We start from the raw sequence: 13,423 nt of genomic DNA, 5'->3' as shown, positions 1-13,423 counted from the left end.
CAAATGAAATATTAAGGCTAGGATCCAACAAACTATTTATAGTTGGAAGAGGGATGCCGTAATCCATACTATAAAATATTTGAAGGTAGGTAAATGACGATTTACCAATTTCCACCATAAGAACGAAATATTTTATTATTAGGTTTTATTGGTTTTGAAACTCCTAGATCTTTTGAGATACATTGAACTTTTCAATGACATGTTTGAATCTCGATTGTGCCCTCTCAAGTTTGTGACTGGGATGCCGAGGATCACAAACAAGGTGTGAATAACCATACAAATTGACTTGGTACCCTCAACAATATTACCTAATCGATGTGCCGGTTAACCACACACGCTCCACCGATCTATAATAAGGTCAAGTTACCCTTTGCCACTCTTACTAGTCCATGTTAGTGTGCCGGTTAACCACACACGCTCCACTAACGACTTGGTAAGGTACAAAGTGTAATTTTATGGGATAGCACCAATTTCACATTTTCCTAAAGTAACTAAGATTGGGAATTTATAATGTATAGTTACTTTATAATTCATTATACTTTTAACGAGTATTTAAAGTCGTATCCTACCCGTTCGGCTAACGACCCTCCACCGATCAAGGAAGCGGTGGGTGAGAGTGGACACCCATTAAGTCACCATTTTATAGGCAACAACCTTATACCCCCCTTATAGACCGGCTTTGTGAATGAGGCCTACTAACGGTAAGAATGACATATTCTTATACATATCTATATAATAAAATTATAATAATAGTATAAGTGTTGATTTTTAAACTTTTTAAAAATCTAAGGTTTAATTTGGAATTAAAGTATTAAAGTGTAAGACTTTTCAAATTCCAAAACTTGAGGGCAAGATTTAAAACTATTCCAAGTCTCTTCAATCTCTTCAATTTGTAACTTATGAGTTTTAATGGTTCATAAAAAGAAGACTCTTCATTTTATGAAACCTCTTTAGTTCTTTAATCATAATTAAAAGAAGTGACTTTTGGTTATCCATAACTTGAGGACAAGTTATGGACACCATCATAGCCATTAAGATCATGAATTAAACACACATGGAGGTTACACATAATTCCTATGATCTTCTAAACTCATATGAACACAAATTCATGTCAAGCAATTTCAAGAAAATCATATAAACATATACAATACTTGAAAATTGATAAAAGTCATGTGAAATGGGTTAACATAATCATTATCATTTTGAAAAACAGATTTTACAAGTCCAAAACAGATTGGGATAATGATCTTAATCCATTTCCAGCAACAAAACTCGGAAAAACTGCCCAGCACGCTCCTACTCGCCGAGTGCATTATTCTACTCGTCGAGTAGGATGAATTTGTTCATGGACTCGGCGAGTCCTCCCCATGGACTCGGCGAGTCCAGTCGTCAGAGTGCAGAATTTTCGATTTTTAAGCAGTTTTGCATCAGGTATACAGAAAACAATCCTAGGCTCTGATACCACTGATGGGTTTTTGAGCATTCTAACACTTCCTAAGTGTACATGCAACCCTAATAACCTTGAATCTATGTTTTCTCTATATACATGCAAATTTCTTTTTCAAGGTTATTTCCTAACTAGCATGGCATGGGGATTACATAAAACATAAAAGCTAGTAGAAATACATACCTTGTTGTTGCTTGGATTCCTTCAAGACTTTGTGAGCCTAGCACCCCAAATGTTGTGCCTCAAATGCTTCACACAACACCACAAGACTTGGAATAACTTGAGAGAATGTCACTTAGCCTCAAAATCGGTTATGCCCTCTCTAGTAACACTAGGTCATGATTTTGCTAGCCATAGGGTTCCTTTTATAGTGTTGTCACAATTAGGGTTTACACATGAATGCCCTTAATTGTCATGACTCTTGATTTCTCATGACCCATGGGTTTGTAACTCCCATGGATTATCCATGGAGCTCCATATGGTTATAACCAAACCCATAAACCATGGATCATTAATCCACCATAAAAGAATTGATGATTGTCATAATCAACCCTATATATTTAATTAGTCTCACTTTGATCACCAAATTAATACTAGATTAATACTTGATCAATACTAATTAAATAATACTATTATTAATATATTAGAACATATAATATATTAACAATCATAAGTGCCTTATTCTCTCATCTAGTCTATCCAAGTATTGCAATGCCATGCAACCCAAATGGACCATGCCGGGTCGGGTCAAATACATACCAAATAAAGTTATGGACTTAGACACTATATCCAACACCTTCGCCCCGTGGAAATCTGGCGTACCACTCCCCCGGAAGACCTTGAAGGACAGTGTGTGCGTACCCGACTAGCTAGACGCCAGATCTCTCCTGAATGCCCGAAGGCGATCCTCCATCAACTCAACGATCCCTTCCTTGATCGACCCGAAAATGACCGGGGTTGCATCAAGGATACCACTCGTGATCTCAGACGCGATAAACTCGCGTAGTCCGTCATCAACCCGCTCGGATCCTGCACCCGAGCCTGATCCTGATCCTGACCCAGATCCAGAACCTCCTGCTCCATGTCGTGTGGTCACCATACTGAAAATAAACACATAAACGTCAGGATCATACATACTCCCGAGAGGTCTCACACTCCAAGTTTCCTGGTTCCATCTTGGCCGTCCTTGACTCGATTACGTATCCTCTGCTTTCAGTAGTACGGGCCCATACTACCTTCCACATCTATCCGCACTTTCCTCAAGGGTTGCCTCAACTTCACCAGGTCCCTTAACCAATATCCCTTTCCAACTAATCTCATCCTAGGCGTTCCTAGGGCACCCTCCGACCTATTCTCCGCCATCAACTGCACAAGGGGTCCCTACTATCCTTCCCTATCTAGCTTGTGAATATTGTTACATATTCACTCACTAGATAGTTAATGTTAGCCAGAACCCTTATAGCACAAAGCAAGCAGCATTCGTGCATTGAGTAACCAAATCAGGCATAACCTATATATGTCATCCTACTGCTGACTAAATAGTCCTAGCATACAGCTCATACAACAGGCATATATGGCATCCTTCCTAGATCCTTAGCCCTACTCTAGCATGCAGTTCTCAGAATCATATATATCAGGCATACAAGGCATCCTCCTAGATCCTTAGCCCTAATCTAGCATGCAGTTCTCAGAAACATAAATCATATAACATAACATAACAAGTATGGGTATCTTGCGGAAAACTTACTTGAGCTCGGCCGGTCGCACGCATCACACACCTTGTTCTTTCTCAAAATTCTTTAACTTAAATTTTAGAAAACTGTTTTCTTGCGAAAAATCTTTTAATCCCTCGGTTTGAGTCCAGACACCCCCGATGGTGTGTCCGAATCCCTCAAACCAAGGCTCTGATACCAACTTGTAACATCCCAAATTTCAAGCCTAAAAATTCCATTTTTAATTAAGTAATTCACAACGTAGTTTACCAAAACATTTCCCATGCCATGTCATTTGTAAAAAGAAACATGACAATGTGTCTGAAAATCATATTGTCAAAAGTAAAATAAATCATAGTACATTCCCAGAAAACTCCATGCGTAAACCATGTGTGTGTGTGATGCGCTGCCACACCGCCGACTCCTTCCCCTTAGACGAAGAGGTACCTGAAACCAAAACTAAAACTGTAAGCACAAAGCTTAGTGAGTTCCCCCATCATACCACATACCATACAATCACATAGCATATGTACTACCGGGCAATTCTGGGGCGCCCGTCCTACCCATGTCAAGCCATTCTGGGGTGCTAACCTACCCATGTCAAGCCATTCTGGGGTGCTGACCTACCCATGTTGAGCCATTCTGGGGTGCTGACCTACCCATGTCAGGCTATTCTGGGGTGCCGACCTACCCTCCGGTCTTTCAACCGAACACGGGGACTATTTCACCCCCTACTGCTAACACATAATATCATATCCCAATCACGTTGTCAGACATATCTGGGGTGTCTGACCTACCCGTTGGTCCTAACGACCGATTCGGGGACTAGTCCCCTTCTACTGATACTATTTCACATATCATAGCAAACTAGCATACTCACATATCAAGCAATAGCAGACAAGACAATTATCATAAAGACAATCATCTCAACTAATCAACTACTAGTGGGCCGACCTTGGTGCCTTAGACCCACTTCTACTGGAAGGTAACTCACCTCGATGTCGTCTAGTGTCTGAACTGTCCTATACGTGAAGGTCGGCTCTCCTCGACTCCTCAATCCCTACACGACAACCTTCAAGTCATCAAACCAAACATACAACCCTAACTAGGGTCAATACCAAAACCAGGCAAAGTCAACACCCAGTTGACCTGACTCGCCGAGTTGGTCTACCAACTCGTCGAGTCCATACTCCACTAACCCGATCCAACCTCGACTCCACTTATCGAGTCTAGCAAGAACTCGACGGGTTCTCCTTCATTCAAACCATCGGGACCATCTTCATCCGACTCGCCAAGTTCTTCCTTGAACTCGACGAGTTCATCTCCCTCATAAGAATGTGTCCGGACTACGGCTCGCCAAGTTGTATGAAGCACTCGTCGAGTCCATCTTCAAAGATTGGGAGATTGCCTTGGACTCGCTGAGTCTGCTCATACACTCGTCGAGTCCCATGATTCCTAGGTCCCTTTTCGTATCTAAACATCCATGGGACTTCCTCCCTAACAACTGTTCCATCCTCAGAAAGGATTTGGTGGTCAATACACCTCGACTCGCCGAGTCCCAAGAACAACTCGTCGAGTCCATCCTTGACCAACACTATACAGTCGATTTAAATGGGTCTTAACACACCAAAGCCATAGATCTGGCCTCCTAATGTCCATTTTACACGTAAAGTTCCAAACTTGGTACACATGCAAGGGGTCTTTGGCCCAAAAAGCCATAAAAGATGGCTTCCAAAGTGCATGGGGTGTTCATGGTAACAAAATGGGCACCTTTGTGCCATAAAACCCCCCAATAGACCTGGATCTAAAGCATACACTGACTTCCAACACTAAATCCTGAATACAACCTCTCTAGGGCTTAGAAAGATGAAGGAAAAGGTCCAAAAATCAAGATCTATAGACAAAGGTTCAACTTCATACCTCCAATAACCTGAAAATGAGCTTCAAACTCTGGATCTTCTTGTTTCCCCTTGGTCTCACAAGTTCCTTCCCTCTTCTCAAGCTTCACAACCCACCAAAAAGCACCAAAATGGCCTTAGAACACACAAAAACGGCTAGGGTTTCGATATGATGTCCTTTGGGAGTATAAGGGACGATGGAGGCTGAGATAAGGTGTTTAAATAGGGTGCAAACCCTAAATTTAGGGTTTTACCCAAGCAGCACCTACTCGCCGAGTCAGTCTTCCGACTCGTCGAGTAGGTCACTTAAACTGTCCGTGGATCTCGACTCTACTCGACGAATTGGGCCTCCAACTCGTCGAGTCCCAGAGAAAACACAAGAAATGCTTGAATTAACTGCGTACAAGGAACCGGATGTTACAACATCCCTCTTTTAATTTGTAAATAATGTTGTTGGATCCTAGCCCTGATTTCTCATTTGGGTGTTTAATTGGGGATTCATTTCTAATCAAACTTTGTTCTTTTACCTTTTCAGATGTCGAACGTCAACAACAACGCTTCCGGTTCAAATTCCTCTGACTCGTTCTCACTCATGAACTTGTGTGGGAGAGTGATCTTTGACGGGTCCAATTTCAATGATTGGATCCGCAACATTCGAATGGTCACTCGCTACGAGGACAAAGAGTATGTCCTCGATGAGAAGCTAAAGGAGATTGACATCAACACTGCCTCTGCTGAAGAGATCGCGACCTTTGAGGCCCATGAGCGTGATGCCACGAAAGTCCATTGCATCATGCTAGCGACTATGACTCCAGAAGTCCTATGAGGACATGTACCCCTATGAGATACATCAAGATCTACTGGACCGGTACCACCAGAGCGCTAGGAAAGAAAGGTACGAGATCATCACTTCGATGATCACTACCAAAATGGATAATGGAGAGTCCCTTACCACTCATCTGCAAAAGATGCAGAGATATGTTGATCGCCTGCTAAAGTTAAATGTGAACTTTGATGAAGAGCTGGCAATCGATATCATCCTTCATTCCTTGCCTCCCTGCTATAGCCAGTTCCACATGAACTACCACATGAACAAGGAGGAGGTCTCTTTGAGCAAGCTTCAGGGCTTGTTGAGGACTGCTGAGAGCAACCTCAAAGACAAATCTGTTGCATCAACTCCAACTCCTACTGATGCCCCAGTCTTGGCAATTGGGCAAGGAAAGGGAAAGAAGAAGAAGGCTCCCTCAAAGAGCCACCATAAGGGAAAGTCCCAAAATGGCTCCTCTTCTAGTGGAACCAAGGTTCGTCCTGCTAAACCCAACTCCAACCCCAAGGAGGCAGAGTGCCACCACTGCCATGAAATAGGGCATTGGAAACGAAGCTGCCCGAAATATCTGCAAGACATCAAGGATGGAAAGATCAAGCCGTCCTACGCAGGTATTTACACTATTAAATCTAATGATTCATCACATGCTATTTCTTGGGTTCTTAATACAGGATGTGGTTTTCACATTTGTTCTGATTTGCAGGGCCTAAGAAGAAATAGGGATGTGGAGCATGGGAAGATAAATTTGATCATGGGGAACAGAAGATTGTCGCCTGTTACCAAGATCGGAGTTTACTCTTTAATGCTTAGTAGTGGATTAGGATTAGATTTAAATAATTGTTGCTATTCACCAGATATGGCAAGAAACGTCATTTCATTTCATGGTTTGTATAGACAAGGATTTAGATATTCATTTGATAATGAAAAGGGTTCTATTAATGCTTATCTTAATGGTGTTTTCTATTTTGAAGCATTTCCTTGTAATGGAATATATGAAACTGTGATGGTTGTAGACAATTTAGGAAATGATGTGTTGTGTATTGATTCTTTCAATGATTTGGATAAAGCATACTTGTGGCATTGTCGTCTTGGACATGTCAACAAGAAGCGCATAGCCCAACTCCAAAAGGATGGAGTGTTGGAGTCATTCGACCTTAGGGACGACGACGTGTGCGAATCTTGTTTACTTGGAAAGATGATCAAGTCACCCTTCACTAGCACTTGTGCGAGGGGTGAGGGTGTATTGGATCTCATACATACCGATGTATGTGGACCCTTTAGATCCACCACAAGGGATGCATGCCGCTTCTACGTGACTTTTACCGATGATTATAGCAGATATGGCTATATCTACTTAATCAGGCACAAGTCAGAAACCTTTGAAAAGTTCAAAGAGTTCAAGCAAGAAGTAGAGAATCAGTTGGGCAGGAAAATCAAGATGCTTCGATCCGATCGAGGTGGAGAGTGCCTAAGTCTTGAATTCCACGACTACCTCATGGAATGCGGAATTGTTTCGCAATTGACGCCACCTAGGACACCACAATTGAATGGTGTGGCTGAGAGGCGTAATCGAACATTGCTAGACATGGTTCGTTCCATGATGAGTAGTGCTTCACTACCTATCTTATTCTGGGGGTATTTCTTAGAGACTGCCGCCCATATCCTTAACTTAGTCCCTACGAAAAAGGTTGCCAAAACACCTCACGAGATGTGGACAGGGAAAGCTCCCTTGTTGGCACACATCAAGGATTGGGGTTGCGAGGCTTTCGTAAGACGAGAGAATCACGACAAGCTCGAACCTCGTAGTGAGCGGTGTATTTTCATCGGCTACCCGTAGAAGTCCTTTGGATATCTCTTCTATAGACCGAGTGACAATGTTGTCTTCGTTGTGAGGAGAGGGGTTTTCCGAGAGTGAGAACTCATAAGCCAAGGGGACAGTGGGAGGCAAATCGATCTTGAAGAGCTTCAAGAGTCGAGTGATGAAGGAACCTCTAACATTAGCGCTCAACCTGAGGAGGAAACTCCGGTTGAACCGATTGACGAGTCCTTACCTCTTAGACGTTCCGAATGAGTTAGTGTTCCACCCTAGTTTTATGGTTTTCATATTACTATAGAAGGGGATACGTTCATTAGTGATAGTACACTAGTGAATCTGGACGAACCTAACAACTATAAGGAAGCCATGGCAGGCCCGGAGTCTGCAAAATGGAAAGAGGCTATGAACAGCGAGATTTAGTCCATGTATGACAACCAAGTTTTGGATTTTGGTTGACAATGCACCAGGTCGTAAGACGGTCGGGTGAAGTGGATCTTCAAGAAGAATACCGACATGGATGGGAATGTACACACCTATAAGGCGCGATTGGTTGCGAAGGGTTTCACTCAAACTCCCGGAGTTGATTATGATGAGACCTTCTCACCAGTTGCGAAGATAAAGTCTATCAGGGTGATGCTAGTCATTGCTGCATTTCATGACTATGAATATATGGCAGATGGATGTCAAAACCGCCTTCCTTAACGGGAAGTTGGCTGAGGATGTTTACATGGCTCAGCCAGAGGGGTTTATCGATGCGAAGCACCCTAATAGAGTGTGTAAGCCTGAGAAGTCCATTTATGGACTAAAACAAGCATCTCGCAAATGGAATCTTTGTTTCGATGATAAAGTCAAAGAGTTTGGTTTTCTGCGAAGCGAGGATGAATCATGTGTATATGTCAAAGCCAGTGGGAGTATAGTAAGCTTCCTCGTATTGTATGTCGATGACATACTTCTCATAGGAAACGACATCCCAACCATGAAGGAAGTTAAATACTGGCTTGGGAAGTGCTTCGCTGTGAAGGACCTCGAAGAGGCTGCCTATATTTTGGGTATAAGGATAGTGAGAGACAGAAGTAAGAGACTAATAGGACTTAGTCAGAACACTTACTTGAACAAGGTGCTAAAACATTTTAGTATGGAGAATTCAAAGAAAGGGGTGTTACCAATCCAAAGTAATGCCAAGTTGAGTAAGACTCAAAGCCCGAGTACCAAAGTCGAGATAGCAGAAATGAGTCGAGTACCATACACTTCCACAATTGGCTCGATTATGTATGCTATGACTTGTACTCGCCCTGATGTGGCCTTCGCTTTGAGCATGGTCAGTAGATATCAAGGGAACCCTGGCAAAGCACATTGGACCGCAGTCAAGAATATTCTTAAGTACCTTCGGAGGACAAGGAATGGTTTCTAGTCCTCGGTGGAAGTGATGACTTAAGGGTGCGAGGGTATAGTGACATCGGTTTTCAAACCGACAAGGACAACTACCGTTCGCAGTCGGGCTGGGTCTTTACCTTGAATGGAGGAGCAGTGACTTGGAAAAGTTCCAAGCAGGATACCGTAGCTGATTCAACGTGCGAATCAGAGTATATAGCGGCGAGCGAAGCGTCAAAGGAGGCAATATGGTTGAAGAACTTCATTGGAGACCTTGGAGTTGTGCCAGCCATAAAGGAGCCCATGGAAATTTTCTGTGATAATGAAGGGGTGGTTGCCTTGACCAAGGAACCGAGGGATCATGGCAGATCTCGACATATCGACATAAAATATCACTTTATTCAACATCGGGTGGAAGAAGGACTCCTCGTAGTAAAGAGGGTATCGTCATAGGATAACCCATCAGATCCCCTTACGAAGGGACTGAGTAGGGTTAAGCACTTGCAGCACGCTAGGAGCATCAGGCTGAAGGACGATATTAGTTTAGAGTAGATAGTTTAGAAATGTGTAATAGATAAATGTAATTGACATTTGATGATTAAATAAAAGAGTATTATTTATAAGTAAAGTACTGTCTTATGTTAATTATTTAGCTATTGTTTCATTTTGCATGTTTTGACTTCCTGAATAATAAGATTGTTCGAATGTTCCACAGTCGCTCATACTTTGGGAGTAGGTGTGAAAGAAGATTGTAATGAATTGGTGTGTAGATTGTCTAAAGTGTATTAGACATAGCAAAGGTTTGCTACAACGTTCATGAGTGCTTATGAGTTTGATTTGAGCATTGGATTAGACCCGCGCTTGCTGGAATCACTTCATGGAATTTATCACGAGTGATCGCAAGACGATAATATCATATGGTCTTAAAACCTAGACATGTGGTTTATTGTTTACTAATTGGTTGCGCATTGATAATGCGTAAACGCATCAGTAACTTGATGTTATAAAACGCATTGTTGTGTATGATTTGATTTGTGAATGGTAAATGTGATGGGTTTTCAGCATTCTAACACTCCTATGGTGTGCATGCAACCCTAGAAACCTTGGATCTATTTTTGACTAAGATACATGCAAATAATTATTTTTCCAAGGTTCTTATCCTAACTAGCATGGCATGGGGTACTTGAATCAAATAAAACTAGTAGAATTACTTACCTTGTAGTAGTAGTTGATTGCTTGGAGTTTGAGAGCCTAGCACCAATAATGTGGATGCCTCAAATGGAAGTCACAAATCACCACAAACTTGGAAACTTGAGAGAATAGTCACAAACTTCTTGAAATCAGCCCTCTTAGTTTACACACATCAACTAGTGCAATTTCAAGAACCAAAGCCTCCTTTATATAGTGTGGTGGATTAGGGTTACATCCATGTAAACCCTAATACCCATGTCTTTTCATTTCCATGAGATCCATGGGTTAAAGCTCCATGGAGTATCCATGGACTTTCCATGCAAGCCTAGCCCATTCCAAATAAGCATTAGCCCACACTATATAAATACAAGAGCCCATATTTAATTAGTCATACTTTTGATCTCTAAATTAATTCTAAATTAATTATAGATCAACACTAATTAAATAATATGATTTTATATTAATATATTAGAACTTATAATATATTAATAAATCATAACTTATACTATTCTCAAAAGATTATCCGTAAATTGTTGGGGTGAAGTGCAACCCAAATGGACCATGCCGGGTCGGGTCAAGTACATACCAAATATAGTTATGGACTTAGACACTATCTCCAACAGTCTCCCAGTTGGATAAGTCTAATAACTATAGTTGCAAGTATGACTTCAGGAACCGATCAACAATCGTAGCTCTTAAAACTCTGTTGAACTATGAAGCGCCATTTTAGATAAGTGATCATATAATCCTCTGTTCTAGATATCAGCCGGACAAATACATGGAACATGGTCTTGCTTATTGTCCAGCTTTTGTTTCCCGATTTCTGATTTGTTTGACATAGAACTTAACTGAACACATCAATTTAGTTCTGACCGGGCCCGGTACATAGGTCAAAACAAAATCATCGAGGGGCCCAAATATCGCTTCTAATCCTAGAAGGAACAGATAAACTTCGACTCATATGTTTGCTCTACTACTTGTTGAACTACACACAAAGGCACGGTTTATAACATCGAGTTACCAATGCGTTTTCGTGCAATCAATGCATAACCAACTCATAGGCAACAAATCATATCTCTAGGTTTGAAGACTTATATGATATTACCGTCTCACGATCACTCGAGATAAATTCCATGAAGTGATACAAGTGAGCATGGGTTGAATCCAATACTCAGAACTTATGAGCACTCATGAGTGCTGTAGCCCCGCTTTGTCTAACATCTTAGACCTCTACAAGCCAACCCATGACAGTCTTGATTCATATCTACTTCCAACATATGACCGACTGTGGAGAGTTTGAATAATATGATATAAACCATAACATAATTATTCTGGAAGTCAAAACATGCAAAAAGAAATAATAGTAAAAAATTGACAAGAGATAGCAACACTTTACTCATAAATAACAACTTTTATTTATCATCAAATGTCAATTACATTTTACAAATTTCAAGATTATCTAACTACTAAAACTAATATCATCCTTCAGCCCTATGCTCCGAGCATGCTGGAGATGCTTAGCCCGAGTCAGTCCCTTCGTGAGGGGATCTGCTGGGTTCTCATCCGATGATACCCTCTTTGCCACGATGATTCCTTCTTCTATTCGATGTCTGATGAAGTGATATTTTCTGTCAATGTGTCTGGATCTCCCATGATCTCTTGGTTCCTTGGCTAAGGCAACCGCACTATTGCTATCACAGAAAATCTCCATTGGCTCCTTTATAGCTGGTACAACTCCAAGGTCTCCGATGAAGTTCTTTAGCCATATAGCCTCCTTTGCTGCCTCGCTTGCTGCTATATACTCTGATTCACAAGTGGAATCAGCCACTGTCTCCTGCTTGAAACTTTTCCAAGTAATTTCTCCTCCGGTTAGAGTAAAGACCCAGCCCGACTGAGAGCGGAAATTATCCCTGTCAGTCTGAAAGCTAGCATCACTGTACCCTACAACTCTCAAGTCCTCACTGCCACCGAGGGTAAGGACCCAGTCCTTAGTCCTCCGTAGGTACTTGAGGATATTCTTTACCGCAGTCCAGTGTGCCTTGCCAGGGTTCCCCTGATACCTGCTAACCATGCTCAAAGCAAAGGCTACATCAGGTCGAGTACACGTCATAGCATACATGATCGATCCTACAGCTGAAGCATAAGGTATTCGACTCATTTCTGCTATCTCAGCCTCAGTACTAGGGCTTTGTGTCTTACTCAATCTGGCGTTACTCTGGATGGGTAACTCTCATTTCTTGGAGTTATGCATGTTGAACCTTTTCAACACTTTGTCCACATAGGTGCTTTGACTAAGTCCAATTAGTCTTTTACTCCTGTTTCTCAAAATCCTTATCCCTAGGATATAGGCAGCTTCTCCAAGGTCCTTCATAGCGAAACACTTCCCAAGCCAGGACTTTACTTCCTGCAGGGTTGGGATGTCATTTCCTATGAGTAGTATGTCATCCACATACAGTACCAAGAAGCTGACTATACTCCCACTAGCCTTGATATAGACACAAGATTCATCTTCACTCCTTGAAAAGCCAAATTCTTTGACTTTCTCATCAAAGCAAAGATTCCATCTGCGAGGTGCCTGTTTTAATCCATAAATGGATTTCTCGAGCTTACACACTCTACTAGGGTACTCTGTACTGACAAAACCCTCTGGCTGAACCATGTAAACATCTTCAGCCAACTTTTCATTAAGGAAAGCGGTTTTGACATCCATTTGCCATATTTCATAATCATGAAATGCAACAATGGCTAACAAAACCCTAATAGACTTAATCTTGGCCACTGGTGAAAAGGTCTCATCATAATCAACTCCTGGAGTTTGAGAATAACCCTTTGCAACCAGTCGTGCCTTATAAGTGTGTACATCACCATCCATGTTGGTCTTCTTCTTGAAGATCCATTTGCACCCAACTATCTTACGATCAGGTACATTGTCAACCAAGTTCCAAACTTGATTGTCATACATGGACTGTATCTCGCTATCCATAGCCTCTTTCCATTTAGCAGCCTCAGGGCCTGCCATGGCTTCCGTGTAGCTGTTAGGCTCATCCAGATTTACCAGTGTGTTATCACTGATAAGTGTCTCACCTTCTGCAGTAATATGAAAACCATAATAATGCTCAGGTGCATTCCTAACTCTGGTGGAACGCCTCAGAGGTATAGATT

The sequence above is a fragment of the Lactuca virosa genome, chromosome 5, assembly GCF_052849685.1.
Source record: "Lactuca virosa cultivar CGN04683 chromosome 5, Lactuca_virosa_CGN04683_v6, whole genome shotgun sequence".
In the NCBI taxonomy this organism is placed as follows: Eukaryota; Viridiplantae; Streptophyta; class Magnoliopsida; order Asterales; family Asteraceae; genus Lactuca; species Lactuca virosa.
The sequence above is the reverse complement of the archived record's forward strand: the minus strand, read 5'-3'. Positions refer to the sequence as shown.